General features: G+C 46.5%; 1 long non-coding RNA gene across 1 annotated transcript; it reads right to left on the bottom strand.

The window, feature by feature from the left end:
* Positions 1-1,411: 1,411 nt before the first annotated feature.
* Positions 1,412-20,345, bottom strand: LOC120869056. The gene is made up of 3 exons (XR_005722418.1): positions 20,196-20,345; positions 16,125-16,129; positions 1,412-1,431 (listed from the first exon to the last, which is right to left on the bottom strand). It is a non-coding gene; the product is annotated as an uncharacterized LOC120869056 (long non-coding RNA).
* Positions 20,346-21,111: the final 766 nt, after the last annotated feature.

Below are 21,111 nucleotides of genomic sequence, written 5' to 3'. Positions count from 1 at the left end.
TTATGTTACGTTGAGTGCTCAGTGATGTCTGACTCTTTACCATCGCATGGACTGTAGCCCGCCAGGCTCCTTAATCCATGGGATTTCCCGGCAAGAGTACTGGAGTGGGTTGCCACATCCTTCTCCAGGAGATCTCCCTGACCCAAGGATGGAACCCATGTCTCCCACATTGTAGGCAGATTCTTTACCACTGAGCCATCTGGGCTTCCTGATTAGATATTTGGTTGTCCCTATAATTGAAAGAGCCATAATTACCTGCGTACTTTTTTCCTACATGGATTCCCAGCATCTTAGTCTTGAAAAGACAGAAATGGCAAGGCTGGTGTCCGTAAACCACAGTCTGCCACTGTGAAATGATCACCCCTTTGGGTCCCTAATTATTTGTACCAGGAAACAGCTAAGTGGACCAATGCGGTAACCACTGCTGCTTTAATTTGGGAAATCTAAGGTTTGGATTCAGGAAGTAAAAAGAGTGGCTTTTTTCCTCAACATGGACCAACCTCTTGGAGGCTATGGACTTGTCGATTTGATATCTGCCTGCCTCAAATAGAAGGCTTTGTATATCAGGAAGCAGCCGTTCAAATCTAGATTTAGAAGTTGAGCGAAAATTGCTTCAGAATTCATCTTTGTCATTCACTGGGAGTGCTTTATTACGGGGCCAACTGTCCACTCTTCTGAGTGTCCTGGCCCAGAACTCTTTTACTGAGATGATTTATATTTGCAAAATCTGGCTAATTGCAATAATCACCACTTAAACGATGATACTCTCCCGATTCCTGTTTTAATGTCTCTCTGCTTGTTAACATTTTATCAGTCCCAAATTGGTATTGAACAATTTCTAGCTCCAATTAGTCTTCCCTGTTAATATATCCTCTAATATATTAAATCCCACAGCTGCATACTCAAAGAAAAAAAAAAAGTATAGCTACTCCAGCAAGTTCATCAAAGCAGGAACGAACTGTCAGAAATAGGAGTTTCTCCCAGTTACTTCAGTTGAAGAGGAGGTGGCCTAGGAATGAGAAAGTTGAGGCTACTGGGATTTTTTGCTCCCTCAGTCCCTTGACGGGCCCACTGTGGTCCATGCCCACAGGTCTTTAGGGCAATCTGGGGCACTTACATGCTCTAGAGAAGACTGGTCAGGCCTTACACTGTTAAGTCCAAGGCAGTGGTTCTCAATGGGGGTGATTTGACCTCCCCACTGCCTGGGGACATACGGCAATGAAAAAGAGAGCTCCTGATCCACAGTAGGTAGAGGCCGTAACATAGCAGGCTAAGGCGGGGAGAGCATGCTAATATCCCATATAACCCAGGACAGCCGCCCACCTACAACAGAGAGCTACGAGTCAGTAGTGCCAAAGCTGAGAAACCAGGTCTATAGGTAATATGATTTTCAAGGCCATATTCAGTTTCAGTTCAGTCGCTCAGTCGTGTCTGACGGCAACCCCATGGACTGCAGCACGCCAGGCCTCCCTGTCCATCACCAACTCCCAGAGTGTACCCAAACCATGTCCATCGAGTCAGTGATGCCATCCAACCATCTCATTCTCTGTCGTCTCCTTCTCCTCCTGCCCTCAATCTTTCCCAGCATCAGGGTATTTTCAAATAAATCAGCTCTTCGCATCAGGGGGACAAAGTATTGGAGTTTCAGCTTCAACACAGTCCTTCCAATGAACACTCAGGACTGATCTCCTTTAGGATGGACTGGTTGGCCATATTAGCAACTATCTAATCCTTTTTTTTCAATAATAATAAAAATTTTATTTATTTAAATTTTTATTAAATTAAAATAATAATTCCTAATAAAAGTGAAAGTGTTAGTCACTCAGTCCTGTCTGACTCTTTGCAACCCCGAGGACTGTAGCCCACCAGGATCCTCTTCCGTTCTCCAGACAAGAATACTGGAGTAGGTTGCCCTGCTCTCCTTCAGGGAATCTTCCCAATCCAAGGATCAAACCCGGATTTCCTGCATTGCAGGCGGATTCTTTACCATCTGAGCTACCAGGGGAGTCCTTTCTAATAAAACAAGGTACTAAATTGCAATCACAGTAAATCCTCTTATCTTCTATAGAGAACCAACTAGTTACCAGGGGGAAGAGGGAAGCGGGGAGGGACAATAGATAGGTAGGAATTAAGAGGTATAAGCTATTAAGTATAAATAAGATATAAGGACATATTGCACAACACAGGGAATGTAGCCAATATTTTATAATAACTGTATAAGGAGTATAGCCTTTAGCATCGTGGATCACTATACTGTACACCTCATCAACTATTGCTGTCGTTCAGTCACTAAGTTGTGTCTGATGCTTTGTGAGCCCAAGGATTGCAGCACATCAGGCTTCTCTGTCCTTCGCTATCTCCCTGAGTTTGCTCAAATTCATGTCCATTGAGTCGGTGATGCCATCCAACCATCTCATCCTCTGTCGTCCCCTTCTCCTCCTGCCCTCAGTGTTTCCCAGCATCAGGGTCTTTTCCAATGAGTTGGCTCTTTGCATCATGTGGCCAAAGTATTGGAGCTTCAGCTTCAGCACCCAGTCCTTCCAATGAACATTCAGGGTTGCTTTCCTTTAGGATTGATTGGTTTGATCTCCTTGCGGTCCAAAGGGCTCTCAAGAGTCTTCTCCAACACCACAGTTCAAAAGCATCAATTCTTCGGCACTCAGCTTCTTTTATAGTCCAATTCTCACTTCCATACATGACTACCGGAGAAACCATAGCCTTGACTAGACAGACCTTTGTCAGTAAGGTGATGTCTCTGCTTTTTAATACACTGACTAGGTTTGTCATACCTTTCCTTCCAAGGAGTAAGTGTCTTTCAATTTCATGGCTGCAGTCACCGTCTGCAGTGATTTTGAAGCCCAAGAAAAGAAAATTTGTCATTGTTTCTACTTTTTCCCCCATCTATTTGCCATGCAGTGATGGGACTGGATGCCATGATCTTTATTTTTTGAATGCTGAGTTTTAAGCCTATACCTCAATTAAAAGAGAATCCTTAGCTTCTCCAACACTTTAGCCACCTGATGCAAAGAGCTGACTCATTTGAAAAGACCCTGATGCTGGGAAAGATTGAAGGTGGGAGGAGAAGGGGACGACAGAAGTTGAGATGGTTGGATGACATCATCAACTCAATGGACATGAGTTTGAGCAAGGTCCAGGTGTTGGTGACGGACAAGGAGGCCTGGCGTGCTGCAGTCCATGGGGTCACAAAGAGTTGGACACAACTGAGTGACTGAACTGAACGGAGCTGACCGTTGATGGAAATGTACAATGTGCAACTGTCGTGGAAAATAGTATGGTGGTTTCTTTAAAAAATCAAAATAGGATTACCATAGGATCTAGCATGTCCACTTTGGGGTACATAGCTGAAAGAGTCGGATACGACTGCGCGACTGAACAACAGCTTCTCCAGGGGAACCTTGTTCACCCCCCCAAGTGAATCAAACCCATGCATCCCCGCCTTTTCTCTCAAATTGTACAGGCTTATATTCCTTCATTCCCTCATTGGGATGATACGAGTAATTTTTCTGCTGCTTCTACAGATGACAGAAAGATAATATTTGAGTGAATTTTATTCTGACCTTTCTTTCATGAATATCATAACTTTTACAGAGTTGAGATCTATTTGAAAATACATTTTGGAAAAAAAAAAAGAAAAAACATTTTGCAGTTCTATTTCACTTGAATGGGATAGCATCAGCCTTTTCTACCTTGTTAACAACAAATCTTTGTCAATGTGTTTTATCATGTCATTTTTTTCACTCTATGGATGAATCTTTAATCCACTTAACCAATCCCTGTTATATATTGAGTTGTCTTTATTATAGAGAATATGAGAGTGAACACCCTGTTGATTTGGCTCTGTGCAAATTTGGGCTTTCTTAAGACCACACATCCTCAGTTTTTCTGCAATAAGTGTTGGTGCTTCTCAAATTCACAACCCATCAAAAGCTTCTGAAAATCCTCTCTTATTCCTTTGTGGGTTCTTGTGTAAGACATGGGCCTGGGTGACATGAGTGGTCAAGCTAAAAGGGTAAAACCATAAACATGCTTATCAGGACATTCAGATATTTCGTAACTGGACAGGAGAAATGTATAGATTTTCAAAAGCAAGTTGAAGGGTCAATTGATTGAACAATTTTTCTGCTAAAAAGCGCTTTCCGCTGCATTCCCTTTGCTAGCAGTCCTGATTCATTCTTTGAACATTTCTGTATTGGCCCCCACAACCTTTCCTAAAAGTTTTCTCTTGCTTTTTTGGCTTTCTTTTTTGTGATTACCTTCCAGACACACACCCTGCTTCCCCCGCATCCCAAAAAATACCTATTCTGAACTTGTCTTAAAAAAAAAAAAAAAAAAAAAAAAACACTGAGAAGGCACTTCTGTCAATTTGCCACAAGCATTCTTTATTATAACAAACCTTTAAGAGCTAAAAGCCCAGCACTGGAAAGTTTACTGTCATAAATATCTATCTATCATTGTAATATAAATTATAATTGAAAATAAACTTGTCAGAGAACTCTGCCCAAGACACAAAAAGTGAGTGGGTTAGAGCGAGGCAATTAAGAATGTTAATTGGCACAGAGAGAAAAGCAAAGGGCAGTCATTGTTAAGATAACCAGTCTATAAACACCGAAATGGATTTTGTGAAGGGGAAGAAAGGAAGGATCATCTTTTGACCATGAAAGGGAATATAAAATGCCTCGTCTTTGCTTTAATGTGCAGAGAGATTTTGACTTCTTTTCTCAGCTCCAGCTTCCAAATAAACAAATGACCTGGCTCTGGTCTGGTTACAAAAACTGGGGTGAGGTGCTGAAATGGAGGGAAAGAGGGAAAAGCAGAGAGAGAGCAGAAAAGAGCAGAAAGAAGCAAAGGGTGAAGAAGAAAAATAGGAGGGGAGGAAGGCAGGGGGGACAAATGTCGAGGAAGAAATAGACGCCGAACAGGAAGGCGCTCCTAGGAAACAGAACAAGAGCTAAGGACAGCTGTTGGGTTGTTTTGTTCTTGAGTGTTTTTGTTGGGGCTGTGCCATGCAGCTTTCAGGATCTTAGTTCCCCAACCATGAATCGAACCCAGGACCCAGCCGTGAAGGCACTGAACCCTAACTAACCCCTGGACCACCAGGGAGTGTCCTGAAAGTTCGTTTCTTAACCTGGGCAACATGGACGAGCCAGGGTGTGCATCCTGTTTTTGTCATTATCCTCCAGCCTCTCTCAGTCTCTCCAAACCTGATTTCCTTTGCCGGTAAATGGAGAGACTAATCTCTACTTTGCTTCAAAAATTAGAAATGATGGTAGTAAAGCCTCTGGCTCATACTGGTGTTCAGGAAGCACGTATCGTTATCACGCACACTTTTTCAGGCTATAGCAGAAAGATTAATCTAAGGTTTGGAATAATATCAAGTAGACCCACAACATACATGATAGCCTGGGGGCCAGAGTCATTCGATTTACTTGACTATCATTCATTCAATGAAGAATTATTTTGTCCTCTAAGTGCCAGGCCTTGGGCTGAGTGCTGAGAATTTTAGGATGAGAAAACGCACGTGGTCTAAAATGGGCAAAAAGGGAATTCTCTGGCTGTGCAGGCGTTAGGGCTCTGTGTTTCACTGCAGAGGACCCCGGTTCAATCGCTGGCAGGGGACTAAGATCCCACAAGCTGTGCCAGGCAGTCAAAAAAAAAAAAAGGCACCTCCCCACCACAAACCTAATGTGAACCGTACTGGGTCATGCAAACAGTGGTGGTCGAGGGTGCGCGGACTCTGCCTAGAATGGCACTGGGGTGGGACGAGGGGATGCAGCTGTGGAAGGCATAAGTTACCTTGCAGACTTGTCATTCCATGACAGAAGGCACCCTGATCACTTCATTCGTCTTTGTGTAAACAAATACCTTCAATACGTGTCAGCTAGAAGCAAATACCACGAAGACAGCGAAACAACATAAAGGGACAGAGAACGTCAGAGGATGCTTTTTTGGCGGAGGAATGAGGAAAGACCTCACTGATAAGGAGACATGTGAGCGGAGACATGAAGGAAGTGGCAGCCAAGCTGCTATCTGTGGGAAGGGCATTCCAGGTAACAGACAGTGCAAAAGCCCTGAGGCAGGAATGTGTTTGCCCTCTTTGGAGAAATTTAAAGAGGCCACTGGGGCGGGACCGGAGTGAATGAGAGGTAATGGGGGGGCCTTTTAGAGGTCATGACTCTAGCTTTTTGGGTTTTATTTTACAATTTAAAAATTTGTGGAAAATACACATAAAACGTAGTATCTTAATAATTCAAAATGATGCAGGTCGGTGGTATTAAATGCATTCACATTATCGTGCAACCATCACCACGATTCATCTCCATCACTCTCTTCATTTAGCAAGACTGAAACTCCGTACCCATTAATCACTAACTCCCCAGTTCTCCCTCAACTCAGGGCCTGGCAACCACCATTCTACTTTCTGTCTGAATACTCTGGGAACTTCATGCAAGAGGAATCATACAGTGTTTGCCTTTGTGTGACTGGCTTATTTCATTTAGCATCATATCCTCAGGTACATCCATGGTGTGGCCAGTACTGGAATTTTTCATTTTTAGGGGAATAATATTCTTTTGTGTGTATATACCACATTTAACTTATAGATTCATCTGTCACAAACACTTGGATTGCTTCTGCCTTCCAGCTATTGTGCATCGTGTTGCGATGAATATGAATATACAAGTATCTTCTCATAGGCCTGGCTTTTAATTCTTTGGGGAGTATACACCCAGAAGTAGAATTGCTGCGTCATATGGTAACCCAATTTTTAGTTTTCTTCTCTTTCAGTCTTTATGGAGTACAGTCGATTTACAGTGTTGTGTTAGTTTCAGGGGAACAGCAAAGTGATTCAGTTATACATATATCTTGGGGCTTCCCTGGTGGCTCAGAGGGTAAAGAATCTGCACGCAATGCAGGAAGGCCCAGGTTCGATTCCTGGGTCAGGAAGATTCCCTGGAGAGGGGAATAGCAACCCTCTCCAGTATTCTTACCTGGAGAATTCTATGGACAGTGGAGCCTGGTGGGCTATGGTCCATGGGGTTACAAAGAGTTGGACACAACTGAGCAGTTAACACATACAGGTATCTATTGTTTTTCAGATTCTTTTCCCCTACAGGTGATTACAGAGTCCTGAGTAGAGTTCCCTGTGCTATACAGTAGGTCACTGTTGATTATCTATTTTACATATAGTAGTGTGTATAATTCTATTTTTCATTGTTTAAGAAGCTGCCATACTATTTTCAGCAACAGTTGCACCAGCTTACATTGCCACTGACAGTATTCAACAGTTCCAGTTTCTCTGCATCCTCACTCAGTTCAATTCACAGTCGCTCACTCGTGTCCGACTCTGCGACCCCATGGACTACAGCACGCCAGGCCTCCCTGTCCATCACCAGCTCCCAGAGTTTACTCAAACTCATGTCCATTGAGTCGGTGATGCCACCCAACCATCTCATCCTCTGTCGTCCCCTTCTCCCACCTTCAATCTTTCCCAGCATCAAGACCTTTTCAAATGAGCCAGCTCTTCGCATCAGGTGGCCAAAGTATTAAAGTTTCAGCTTCAACATCAGTCCTTCCAATGAATATTCAGGACTGATTTCCTTTAGAATGGAAATCATACTCATCAACACTTGTTATTTTCTGGGTTTTGTTAGTACCTATCTAATGGGTGTGAGGTAGTTTCTCATTGTGGTTTTGATTTGCATTTCCTAAAGAGGAGAGTGAAAAAGTTGGCTTAAAGCTCAACATTCAGAAAACTAAGATCACAGCATCTGGTCCCATCACTTCATGGGAAATAGATGGGGAACAGTGGAAACAGTGTCAGACTTTATTTTGGGGGGCTCCAAAATCACTGCAGATGGTGACTACAGCCATGAAATTAAAAGACGCTTACTCCTTGGAAGGAAAGTTATGACCAACCTAGATAGCATATTGAAAAACAGAGACATTACTTTGCCTACAAAGGTCTGTCTAATCGAGGCTATGGTTTTTCCAGTAGTCGTGTGTGGATGTGAGAGTTAGACTGTGAAGAAAGCTGAGTGCTGAAGAATTGATGCTTTTGAACTGTGGTGTTGGAGAAGACTCTTGAGAGTCCCTTGGACTGCAAGGAGATCCAACCAGTCCATCCTAAAGGAGACCAGTCTTGGTTGTTCATTGGAAGGACTGATGCTAAAGCTGAAACTCCAATACTTTGGCAACCTCATGCAAAGAGTTGACTCACTGGAAAAGACTCTGATGCCGGGTGGGATTGGGGGCAGGAGGAAAAGCGGACGATAGAGGATGAGATGGCTGGATGGCATCACCGATGCAATGGAGATGAGTTTGGGTAAACTCCGGGAGTTGGTGATGGACAGGGAGGCCTGGCATGCTGCAATTCATGGGGTCGCAGAGAGTTGGACACGACTGAGCGACTGAAATGAACTGAACTTAAATGAACGATTAGTGTGTTAAGTATCTTTTCCCAGGTTTCTATGTATTATATGTCTGTCTTAAATAAAAGATGCTGTTACCTCTTTTTTTCCTTCCTTCCTTTCATTTTATTTTAAAAAAATTGCCCTTCCATGTATATTAAATGTCATATCACAGTGACACTCTACCAAATAGATACCCAAATAAGTATCAGGACATTTCAAAGATGTAAAAAATTACTCAAGAGGGGGTAACTACGTAGGATGTTTACGAAAACATTAATTGTCCTGCACCAAAAACACATAAGGCTTGAAACTTTTCAAGAAGCTTCATCTTAATATAGCTTCCCTGGTGGCTCAGATGGTAAAGAGCCTGCATTGCAGGAGACCAGGTTTCGATCCCTGGGTCGGGAGGATCCCCTGGAGGAGGGCATGGCAACCCACTCCAGTATTCTTGCCTGGAGAATCCCATGGACAGAGGAGCCTGGTGGGCTACAGCCCATGGGGTCACAGAGTCAGACAGGACTGAGCAACTGACACTTTCACTTTTTATCTTGATATGACTGCTAAGAGCAGTGAAACAGCCTTCTGTTTTTAAAGAGAACATTGCTTTTTGTCTAGTGAGATGAAAAGCTGCTGGAAGGTTTTGAGTGGAGAAACGACGTGACTTTCATTAGGTTTTAGAAGGAGAACTGTGAGTGCAATGATGGACCTCAGCAGTAGAGACTCCAGCAATGGGCTCAGTAGGGAGAGATGACCGGCGGCTCCAGGAGAGATGCCTGGACAGGAATACGTGGGACTTGCAGACAGACTGGATACGGGGAGAGAAGAGAGAGGCCAAGGCCGGCTCCTAGATGTTTTACCCAAGTGCCAAGTCATGTCCAGAAACAGGAAGGCTGGGGGAAGTCAGTATGGCGCTGGGGTCTTCACTCCTCACTTGGGACTTGTTATGCTGGAAAGCCTGTGCAGCAGGGAAGACCCAGAACCAAAAAACTAAACAGAACTCAACGCATTCATATATTAAAAAAATCAAGTACCCTATGGGGTAATTTCTGTTGCTATCTCCCCCATTTTCCAGGGGAGCAGATTATGGCACAGAGAGGTAAATGACTTACCCAAGGCCTCGCAGGGCTAAGGCCAACCTTCAGAACCGAGCAACTTCTGAGGGCCATGCGAGGCGTCAGCAAACAGCAGCCCAAAGGCCAAGTCCAGCCTGCCTTTGGTTTGCAGGACCCGTGCGTTAACAAGGGACTTTACAGAGAAATGGCAGCCCATCTCAGTACTTTTGCCTGGAAAATTCCATGGACAGAGGAGCCTACACTCCATGGGGTCACAAAGAGTCGAACACGACTGAGTGACTTCACTTTCTTTCTTTCTTTCTTACAGAGAAAACTTCACTATCTCTTTCAGGATAAAAAACATGACTTTGAACTCCAGTAAAGCAATGTTATCCTCCAAAAGAATTCCATTCTTTTCATTCATAAACTTAACATTGAAAAAAAAAATTGGTGGCTCAGATGGTAAAGCATATGCCTACAATTCGGGAGACCCGGGTTGGATCCCTGTGCGGGGAAGATCCCCTGGAGAAGGAAATGGCAACCCACTCCAGTACTCTTGCCTGGAGAATCCCATGGATGGAGGAGCCTGGCGGGCTACAGTCCATGGAGTCGCAAAGTCGGACACGACTGAGTGACTTTACTTTACTTACATTGTTATTATATTTTGAAGTTCATTAACTGAAAATTTGGTTTTCTCCCTTACATAAGTATCCACATAATATCCCCAGTTTGGGGACCTCTCTGGCTGTCCAGTGGTTAAGATTCCGAGTTCCCAATGCAGGTAGCCCAGGTTCAATCCCTGCTCAGGGAACTAGGTTCTGCAGGCCGCAACTAAGACCTGGCACAGCCAAGTAAACAAACAATAAAGCTGCTGTAAACATCCAGGTACAAGTTTAAAACAAAAATCCTCAGTTCTGCCTCTTGGTCCACAAAACCTAAAATGTTTCTATCTGATCCTTTGCAGAAAACATTTGCCAAGGCTATGAGTCATCTCGTGGGTGACATCATCCAAAATGTTAGCTCTTAAATGAATGAGTGAATGAATGAATGAGTGGTTGGGTGGAGAGGCTGGAGGTGGGATGGGGGTGGACAGTGATAGTGTCTTTCACCAAGACAGACAGCATATCAAGACGGGGAGGGTCAGAAGCAGTGAGTTTAGTTTCAGAAACTTTGTTGGAGATGAGAGTTGATTAGGTCAGCATAAACCCAGGGAAATACTAATTCAGTCTAAGCAAACCCACCATTGTCCTCCGGTATCTGACCTCTGACAGAAAATTCCATAGCTATGCAGAAAGCCCTGTATACCTCTGGGATATTTTTATAGGGAGTATAAAAGAACTGGGTGTGGTTGGAGAGGGAGGGGAAGATTCTGGAAGGCTAGTCTTTTGAGAAGAGTTTATCAGGAAAGACTAGTATTTATCGGGTTCCAACTAAATTAAAGACAACATGCTGGAGCCCTTGTGGAACTATCCTCACAATTCCGAGAGAGGTATTATTATTCCCATTTTGCAGATGCAGAAACTGAGGATGGGAATAGCTGTGACCCAGGGCACCCACCTCAGAAGCAGCCAATCCAGGCTTTCTATCAGCTCCTCTGACTGCCAGTCACCCATTTGTTTTTTATCTTTTAATTTTTAAACTAACTAATTAATTTATTGTTGAGTTTTCATTGCTGTGCAGAGACTTCGCGTTGCAGTGGCTTCTCTCGCTGCAGGGCGCGGCTCAGTACTTGCAGCGCGTGAGCTCAGTCGCCCCATGGCATGTGGAGTCTTCCCTGACCAGCAATCGAACCCACGTCCCCTGCATTGGCAGGCGGACTCCTTACCCCTGGACCACCCGGGAAGTCTCACCCATTTGCTTCTTGCTACAATCCGTGGGGCAGGCAAGGTGCTAGGCCCCAGGATTCGGTAAAGAAGAGCCCGCCTCTCAGAGCCCAGTGAGGAAGACAGGAGGCAGATACACAGGTAAATACATGCCGTGAAGGGTACAGGTGATTACAGAGTGACCGGAGGTGGAGGCCACCTGAGTTCATGGGTTCATGAGTCCAGAGCTGCTGATGCGTGGAGGAAGAATGCTTCACAAACAGCCAGGGCCCTGAGGCTGGAATGAGCTTGGACAAGTTGAAGATCAAAAATGAGGCCGATGGACAGTGCCCAGCAGAAGAGGCACCCGTGCCTCCTTAAAGGAAGCGCCCCCCAGGCAGAGCGAGCTTCGCTCAAGATTTGGAGCCAGGCTGAAGCTGGCTGGGACTGGTCACTTCTGGGACTGGTCTTTTTTATTACTTGCAATCATTCTTCATTGTCATTTCCCCTCTCTTCTTTTCCTTTCTGTGTGCTTTTTTTTTTTTTGCCCTGAGGTCTCACTGGTGATAGAACAATACTCTAGGTTGAAATTGTTCAGCTGGGGAGGGGGTGGAACCAAATATCTGCTTCTTTAAAAATTGCTACATAGTTGTCAAGACTTTGAACACCTTCCCTTGCGAAAATGAAGCCCTTCATGAAATCAAGGGCTCAGAACCTCCACCCCGTCCTCTGAAGTCAGACCCCTGGACTGCTGAGCCTCCTGACTGCAGGTCCTAGATCAAATGCCTTTTCCTGGGGAGAAGCTCTCCTGAGGTTCTCCGAGGGTGCCTCTGCCCCTCCCACTCACTGCCCTTCATCTAAGCTCTCCATCAGGCTTTCTTAAACGTCACATTAGTGACAGCTTGGGGTGTGGATAGTGCTTTGCGGGGGCTGTCCTGGGCATCATGGGATGTTGCACAGCATCCCCGGCCTCTACCTGGATCCCAGTAGCAGCCCCTCCCTTCAGCATGGCAGCCAAACATGTCTCCAGACATTGCAGAATGTCCGCAGGAGAGGGGGCAGAAGGGCCCCTGGTTGAGACCCCTGCTCTAGATGGCCCGTGAGGACCCTGAGACAAGAAAGATGACAGCACGTCTGTCCTGCTGCACGGGGGCACTGCTCCCCTCCCCACTTGCAACCAGCGCCTCGTAAGCCACGGTCATCCCAGGAGACCTGACCCTGAGACTGACAATGTTGACCTCGCCCCAGTTCTTCAGGGGATTCAAGGAGGTCCTGTGCCTGCCACCAATGTACTAAGAGCTCCAGAGGGGGACTCCCCCGGTGGTCCAGTGGGTAAGACTCTGCGCTCCCAGTGCAGGGGGCCTGGGTTTGGTCCTTGGTCAGGGAACTAGATCATGCCTGCCCCAACTAACACCCAGTGCAGCCAAAATAAATAAATGTTAAAAAAAAAAAAAAAAAATAAGAGCACTAGGGGAATTATGTCATCATCACCACAAATAGAAACTATTTTAATAAACATTTCTAAAATATCGATCCAATCCATCAATATTTTGGACTGGACTCCCCTTAGCGTGGGGCAGATTGTTCTCTTTGTTTTTCAGTCGCTAAATCGTGTCTGACTCTTTGTGACCCCATAGACGGTAGCCCACCAGGCCCCTCTGTCCATGAGATTACTGGAGCGGGTTGACATTTCCTTCTCTGGGGGATCTTCTCGACCCAGGGATTGAACCAACATCTCCTGCATTGAAAGGCGGATTCTTGACCACTGAGCCACCTGGGCTCACTGAGCCACATGGGTCAGATTGCATGCTCTTTATTTCATCCTTCTCTTTCTACCACGACAAATTTAGAGCTGCTCAGTAGCTATTCCCCGAACATCTGCCATGTACCAAGGCCGCAGACTCGCCCCGGCCTTGGGGATCAGCATCCAGGCCCGCTCTGCAGTGCCGGCGCCCCGGCAGTCAGGGCTGGCGCCCCCGCCACCTGCTCTTTATTTACCCTGTCTGTTGTTTTCCCAGCAGAAAATCTTCATACCTGACACTGTATTCTTAACATAACTGGTTTTGTCCACTAAAAAAGCAGGGATTTGGGGCTGTTTCTTTCACTTCTGAATCCCAGCCTTTAGAACAGAACTTGGCTCACAGCAGGAAATCCATGCAATTTTTGTTTTTGCTTAAGATTCTTTTGATGAGGACCATTTTAAAAGTCTTTACTGAGTTTGTTACAATATTGCTTCTGTTTTATGTTTTCCTTTCTGGCCATGGGGCAGAAGGGGTGGTTTTAGCTCCCCAACCAGGGATTGAACCTGAAATGCCCGCATTGAAAGCCAAAATCTTAACCCCTGGACCAAGAGGCAAGTCCCCATGAGATTTGGGGTTTTTTGGAGAAATATCTCTCAGCAGTAAAGAATCTGCCTGTAATGCAGGAGACTTGGGTTCGATCCCTGGGTCGAGAAGACTCCCTAAAGAAATGGATACTCCAGTATCCTTGCCTGGGAAATCCCATGGATAGAGGAGCCTGGCGGGCCACAGTCCATGGGATCGCAGAGTCGGACAGGACTTAGTGACGAAATAGCAGCAGTAATAGCTGCACCTTAAAAGGGAAGCCTGGGCTGGAGAAAGAGGGTGGGGAGACACTGGTGAATAGGTGGTTCAGGAGGTGCAGAGACTGATGGTCCTGAGGAGAGAGATCCAGCAAGAAGTGACAAGGTCCCTGGGGCTCTCCACGGTGCTTTGGGGTTGTGGTCCTAGGAAAGAGGTGGAGCCTCCTCAGGTGGAAGGAAGACATCCTTTAACAGCAGAAGGGAAGCTGAAGATCTTCCAAAGATGCACAGTGGAACTCCTCCAGGAGGGGTTTCCGCGTCTTCTCTGGCCTCATCTCTCCTCTCCCTCATCAGCCTCTTACTCACTCTGCTCTGCCACCTGCCCCCTTGCCTCTTTTTCTTTCTTTTTTCCTCTCTCTCTTTCTTGCTTTTTTTTTTTTGTTTGTTTCTTTTTGGCTCCAAGGCTTGCTGAATCTTAGTTCCCCGACCAGGAATCAAACCCACGTCCCCTGCAGTGGAAGCGCAGACTCTTAACCACTGGACCACCGGGGAAGCTCCTCCTTTCCCTGTTTTCAAATCCTCCAACCAGGCTTCTCCACTTCGCTTTGCCCCCTGCCTGGGACACACAGAGAGCCACAGGGCTCCGTCCTTCACTGGCTGGTCTCTGCGGTCCATCCCCTTTTCAGAACCCCCGCCGTGGGTATCAGCACCCTCCTGCCATGCACGTCCCCATTGGCATGAACTTCCTGTCCTTGTCCTGCTCGGGTTTCTCAGCACAATCCAGCAGTGGGTCACGCACTTCGCGTGTATTGATTCATCATCTGCTCCCTCTTGAAGCCCCACTTCCTGGTAGAGTGGGGGGCAGATAAGACATGAAATGGATGTAGGGATAAGTGGATTTATATATCGAGCTGGGGCAAGTTAGGGCTGTCCCCTTCTGATGGGGTCCCCTTCCTGCATGATGAAAGGAATGAGACTGTGACTTGTGGTGTTGGGGTGTGGGGTAGCAGGGAGCTAGTCAGAGATCTGAGGACCTGTGAGACTCGGTAGGGAGAAAGTGGAGGGTGAGATTAACTGGGGTTATGCATCTGGGCTTTAGGCTTCCCTGGTGGTTTGGTGGTAAAGCGTCCGCCTGCCAACGCAGGAGACACGGGTTTGATCCCTGGGGTTGGGAAGATCCCCTGGGGAAGGAAATGGCAACCCACCTCAGTATTCTTCCCTGGAGAATCCCATGGACAGAGGAGCCTGGCGGGTACAGTCCATGGGGTCGCAAAGAGTCAGACATGACTGAACGACTAAAATTTCGCTTTCAAACAAGGAAGGAAGGTGCAGAGTGTGGGGGGTGGGGAGGGTACCTACTTTTCTCCCCGTTTTACAGATGAGAAAACAAAGTTACTGAAAAGTAAAATGACCTTCTGAAGTGCTGGAACCCTGTCTGCATTGGAACCCAGATCTGCTACATTCCATAGTCAGACTCATCAGCGTGGCTTTAAGGCATGATTTCAAGACAGTTGCCTAAAATGATTCTGGATTTTGAGCTGGAAAATCAAAGGGAAGCATCCCCAGGTGGGGTTTTAGGTGTGTTCTAAGGTGGGACAAAGACAAAACCCTCTTTTTGGATTTCAGGTCTCAGATCTCTTTTGTTATGCTTACATTTCAATATCCTCTAGATTATTTCTCTCCTCCCCACTCTCTATTTTTTAAATTCCTTTAGTGTTTTGCTTGAGGTCTATAGGGTGTGGCTGAAAAAAATCTAAACTGGAGGCAAGGAAGCTTCTTGCTCAATTCATCAGGTGACTTAATATCACCAGTTATTATGATAATAGCTTCCCTTTACATGTGTAAATGAAGCTCTTCTTGAAGGCAGCAATTTTTAACCTGAAGTCCAAAGTCTGGGGCTGGGACCATGAAGCCTCTGCTGTGATATAACAAATTTTGTGCACACCAGCATATTCTGCCAGGGGAAGAAGTCAAAATTCTCATCAAGTTTTCATGACCGTCCCACTTTCAGCCTCCAAGTCTTCACCAGCTTCTTTTCAGAACTTCCTCAGAGGTTAAAGCGTCTGCCTCCAATGCAGGAGACCCGGGTTCGATCCCTGGGTCGGGAAGATCCCCTGGAGAAGGAAATGGCAATCCACTCCAGTATTCTTGCCTGGAGAATCCCATGGACGGAGAAGTCCATGGGGTCGCAAAGGGTTGGACACAACTGAGCGACTTCACCACCACCACCACCCTACCGCAGGATCTTTGCATCTCCCTGTCTGGAACACTCTGTCTTCCCTGAAATCTTGTTGATGACTCAAACTTGATTTTGTAAAGCAATTACCGTTCAATTAAAAAATAAATTAACTAACAAAACAAAACTCGAGCCCTAACTCAGGCATTTTGTATTCAGCCCTGTCTTCTGTACTTCCTTGACTAATTCAGGTTCTGGCTGTCTCGCACACAGCCATTGGAGAGCTGGATTTTTGTTGTTGGTCAGTGGCTAAGTCGTGTCCAGCTCTTTGCAACCCCATGGACTGCAGCTCAGCAGGCTCCTCTGTCCTCCACTAATTTCCGAAGTTTGCTCAGATTCATGTCCATTGAGTCAGTGATGCTATCTAACCGTCTCATCTTCTGCTGGCCCCTTCTCCTTTTGCCTTCAATCTTTCCCAGCATCAGGATCTTTTCCAGTGAGTCGGCTCTTTGTATCAGGTGCCCAGCGAATTGGAGTTTCAGCTCCAGCATCAATCTTTCCAATGAATATTTAGAGTTGATTTCCTTCAGGATTGACTGGTCTGATCTCCTTGCAGTCCGAGGGACTCTCAGGAGTCTGCTCCAGCACCATAGTTCAGAAGCATCGATTCTTCGGTGCTCAGTATTCTTTATGATCCAGCTCTCATGTCTGTACGTGACTACTGGAAAAGCCATAGCTTTGACTAGGTGGACCTTTGTTGGCAAAATGATGTCTCTGCTTTTTAATAGGTGCCTAGGTTTGTCATAGCTTTCTTTCCAAGGAGTGCTAGATACCTCTCTATTAGCATTTATCACGGCTACAATTTGGCTTATTTGTGAGTTTATTTGACCAAAATCTGTCTCCCCTAAAGGTGCCACCTGAGTGTTCCCAGTGCCTGGCATAGTGCCAGGCACCTAGCAGATACTCTAAGCTGTGGCTCTCGGGCATTCTCCTGTATCAGAACCATGGCTCAGCCTGACCCCCATTCTGAAGACAAAGGTTTGAAATATACCACCTGGACGCATTTATCATGCACCCAAACCCATGTGGTCCACACACGTTACTGCCCTATTTTCCCAAGAAGACCTTCCGAATATTTAGATGATGCTGCCTAACATGGATGGACCTGGAGAGTGTCATATTGAGCGAAGTAAATTAGACAGAGAAGAAGTATCTGATGGAATCCCTTATATGTGGAATCTAAAAAGAAATAATACAAACAAATTTATTTATAAAACAGAGAGACTCACAGACTTATACAACGAATTCACGATTGCCAGGGGGAAGGGAAATTGAGGGACTTTGCTAAGGTCACATACACACGGCTGTATTTAAAATGGATCATCAACAAGGACCTACTGTATAGCACATGGACTCTTCTCAATGTCATGAGGCAGCCGGGATGGGAAGGGAGTTTGGTGGAGAATAGACACATGTATATGTATGACTGAGTCCCTTTACTGTTCATCTGAAACTATCACAGCGTTGTTAATCGGCTAAATTCCAATATAAAAAAAAAAAAAAGTTTACAGTTTGGAGAAAAAAATAAAAAGATGATACTGCGTAAATGTTAAGAGTGTCCTCTGGAATCAGACTGCCTGGATTTGACTCCTGGCTCTATTTGCCAGCTATGTGGCCCCAGTTAAGTTGATTTAGCTCCCTCTGGGCCTCACTTGCTGCTGCTGCTGCTGCTAAGTCGTTTCACTCGTGTCCAACTCTGTACGACCCCATAGACGGCAGCCCACCAGGCTCCTCCATCCCTGGGATTCTCCAGGCACCCATCTGTAAAATGGGGATAATAATATATACATTATACATCCATCACAGGGCTGAAGGCCATCAAGTACGCATACTGTGTACTCAAGGGAGCTACTCTTTCCACATACCAGGTTTTGTGCTAAGCTCTTACCGACTTTCACTCTGAGCCCCTAGAGATTATCAGCCCAAGTTCAGATGTGTGGTTCTCTTTTCATGTCTCAGAAAGCTCAGATTGGAGGTTATAGGCACAGTGCCGCACACAGTGCAAGAATCTCTCTTCATTGATATATCTCCAACTGACTGAATTCCGTTTTTCAAAAAGCAGCGATTATTTGCAAGAGGTGGATGGCAGGAAATGAATAGGTACAGTCTCAAAACCCAGTGACAGCTTGGCCATCCTGGGAGCTGAGCAGGTCTGGAGATGAATCTATTGGCCTCCACGTCAGATGCTGAGAGGGTCATGAGATGCGCCTTTGGTCCTGATGTCAGCTAAGAGTGGATCTGTGGCTGGATTTTTCAAGCACATTTGCTGAAACATCTTGGCTTCATTACATTTATGAGTTTTAAAAGCATGTAAAATATTTTATACGGTCCTTGCAAAAGGGTAGCAACATAAATAACCAGCAGGGTAAGGATGATTTTGGAGAGATGGGGTCTGTCATGTCACCAGCGGCAACTCTGAGGGTGCAGAATATTCCGTTTTTTCTCTTTCCTGCCCTGTGCCTGGGAGCTCGGCCTTCGGGGCCTGCAGTCCCTGGCTCCTGTGACATCTGGGCTTTTGTGGGTTTCAGCCTGTAGGGAGCAGGTGCTGGAGATGGGCGGTCAGGAGAGAATGCAGTTGGAGTGCTGACCCCTCGGCCGGCCTCTACTGAAGGCACAGCTCCTGGGGGGTGGCCCCTCCCTGCAGCTCCGGCCAGGTCCTGCTAACTGCTCCCTCCTGTTGCCTTTTCCAGCCTGGAGGAGGCAAGGGATCCCTGCTGTCAGTAGACCCAGGGTGCTCCCCCTACCCTACAGGCGTCTCTGTACCTGCCTGCACCTTTGTAAATACCTACTTCATGAAACTCTCCTTGGTGACTCTGCTGGAGTGAGCCTTCTGATTATTTTTTAGTATTTATTTTATGTATTTATTTGGCAGCTCCGGGTCTTAGTTGTGGCGTGCAGGACCTTTGATCTGCGTTGTGGCCGGCGGGATCTTTACTGTAGCACGCACACTCTCCGCTGCAGCAGGTGGGACCTAGATCCTCGCCCAGGGATAGAACCCAGGCCCCCTGGGAGCGAGAAGAGTTAGCCCCTGGGCCACCGGGGGAGTTCTAAGCCTTCTGATTCTTGCTGGGACCCTAAAATGGACTGACATTAATATTGGATTAAGATTAGAAATCAAACTCTTAGAGGAGCTTGAACTTTTATGCTGTGCTCCCAGTGAGAAGAAAATCTGTCCTGTAGAGGGGAGGTCACGCTCAGGACTGTAGCCCAAACCCCCACATATCTGATATCTTTCAGGTGCCTTTTAAATGGCAACCCTCTCCAGTGTTCTTGCCTGGCGAATCCCAGGGACAGAAGGGCCTGGTGGGCTGCCGTCTATGGGGTCGCACAGAGTCGGACACGACTGAAGAGACTTAGCAGCAGCAGGTGCCTTTTACCTACTAGAGGTGCAAGCTATGCGTGATCTCAGCCGTCCAGAAAACATCTACGTTAACAGAGAAGACAGACAACTCAATAAAAAGATCACAGTACAGGAACATGGCTTAGCATGGTCCTAGTACTGGCATTCGAGTTTCCTAGCGCCGCTGTCAGCAGCAGGGTGGCTTACACACAGAAAGGTATCGTATCACAGATACAGCTGGAAGTTCAAGATCAGGGTGCCGGCAGGGTTGGTTCTCCCGAGAGCTGAGAGCGAAGGGTCTGTCCTGAGCATCTCTCCTTGGCTTGTAGAGGTGGGCCTTCACAGCATCTTCCTTCCCTCCATCATTTCTGTCTCAGCATCTAAATTTCCCAGAAAAGCCGGCAGCCATCCTGGATCAGGGCCACTCGGATGCCCTCATTTTGACTGATTACCTCTCTAAAGACCCCATGTCCACACAGGGCCGCACTCTGGGGTCCTGGGAAGGAGGATGGCAATGTATGATTTTGGAGGAGACACAGCTCCACCCATAACCAAGTTGGACACCGGTGAGGTCAAATCTGGTCTGGGTCACCCGGGACAAGTTATTTAAACTATTAGCTAGCTGAAATAACTATTTCCATCTCATCAGCTGAAAAATGGGGATAACGTGGCAATCGCTTTGCAGGGTGCGCACGGGCGTGTTATGAAATAGAGAGTGGGAGAATGCCCCAGAAGGGCCTGGCACACGAACAGCACCTTTCATTGTTGGCGTCCAGTCGTTCAGTCGTGTCGACTCTCTGCGACCCCATGGACTGCAGCACGCCAGGCTTTCCAGGCCTTCACCGTCCCCTGGAGTCTGCCCAAACGTATGTCCATTGAGTCGGTGATGCCATCTAACCACCTTATCCTCTGTCGCCCTCTTCTCCTTTTGCCTTCAGTCTTTCCCAGCACCAGAGTCTCAAACAAACTCTGGGAGACAGTGAGGAGGGAAGCCTGGCGTGCTGCAGTCCATGGGGTTGCAAAGAGTCGGACACGACTTAGCAACTGAAGAACAGCAACCAGGGGTTAGGACTCTGTGCTTGCATCACAGGGGACCCAGGTTCGATTCCTGATCAGGCAACTAGGATCCCACAAGCTGGACGATACAGCCCAAACAAAAATGAATCACATCATGTGATATCACTTAAATGTGGAATCTGAAAAAAATGGTACAAATGAACTTATTTACAAGACAGAAATAGCGTCACGGTTACAGAAAGCAAACTGTGGCTACCAAGGTGGTGGGGGGATAAGCTGAGAGACTGGAATTGGCATATCACCCCTGGCTGCTGCCACATCGCTCCAGTCGTGTCCGACTCTGTGCGACCCCACCGACGGCAGCCCACCAGGCCCCTCTGTCCCTGGGATTCTGCAGGCAAGAACACTGGAGTGGGTTGCCATACCATATGTGAAATAAGTAACTATTAAGAACCTAGGGTATAGCACAAGGAATTCTACTCAATACTCTGTAATGACCTATATGAAAACAGAATTTAGAATCAGTGGATATGTGTACACCTGATTCACTTCACTGTACAGCAGACACGCAACATTGTAACTGCTAAGGTATGTCCGACTCTTCTGTGACCCCATGGGCTGTATCTTGCCAGGCTCTTCTGTCCATGGGATTCTCCAGGCAAGAACACCGGAGTGGGTCTCTGTGCCCTCCTC

This window comes from Oryx dammah, unplaced genomic scaffold (genome assembly GCF_014754425.2).
Source record: "Oryx dammah isolate SB20612 unplaced genomic scaffold, SCBI_Odam_1.1 HiC_scaffold_10, whole genome shotgun sequence".
Classification (NCBI taxonomy): domain Eukaryota; kingdom Metazoa; phylum Chordata; class Mammalia; order Artiodactyla; family Bovidae; genus Oryx; species Oryx dammah.
This window is presented reverse-complemented; position numbering and strand designations above follow the sequence as displayed.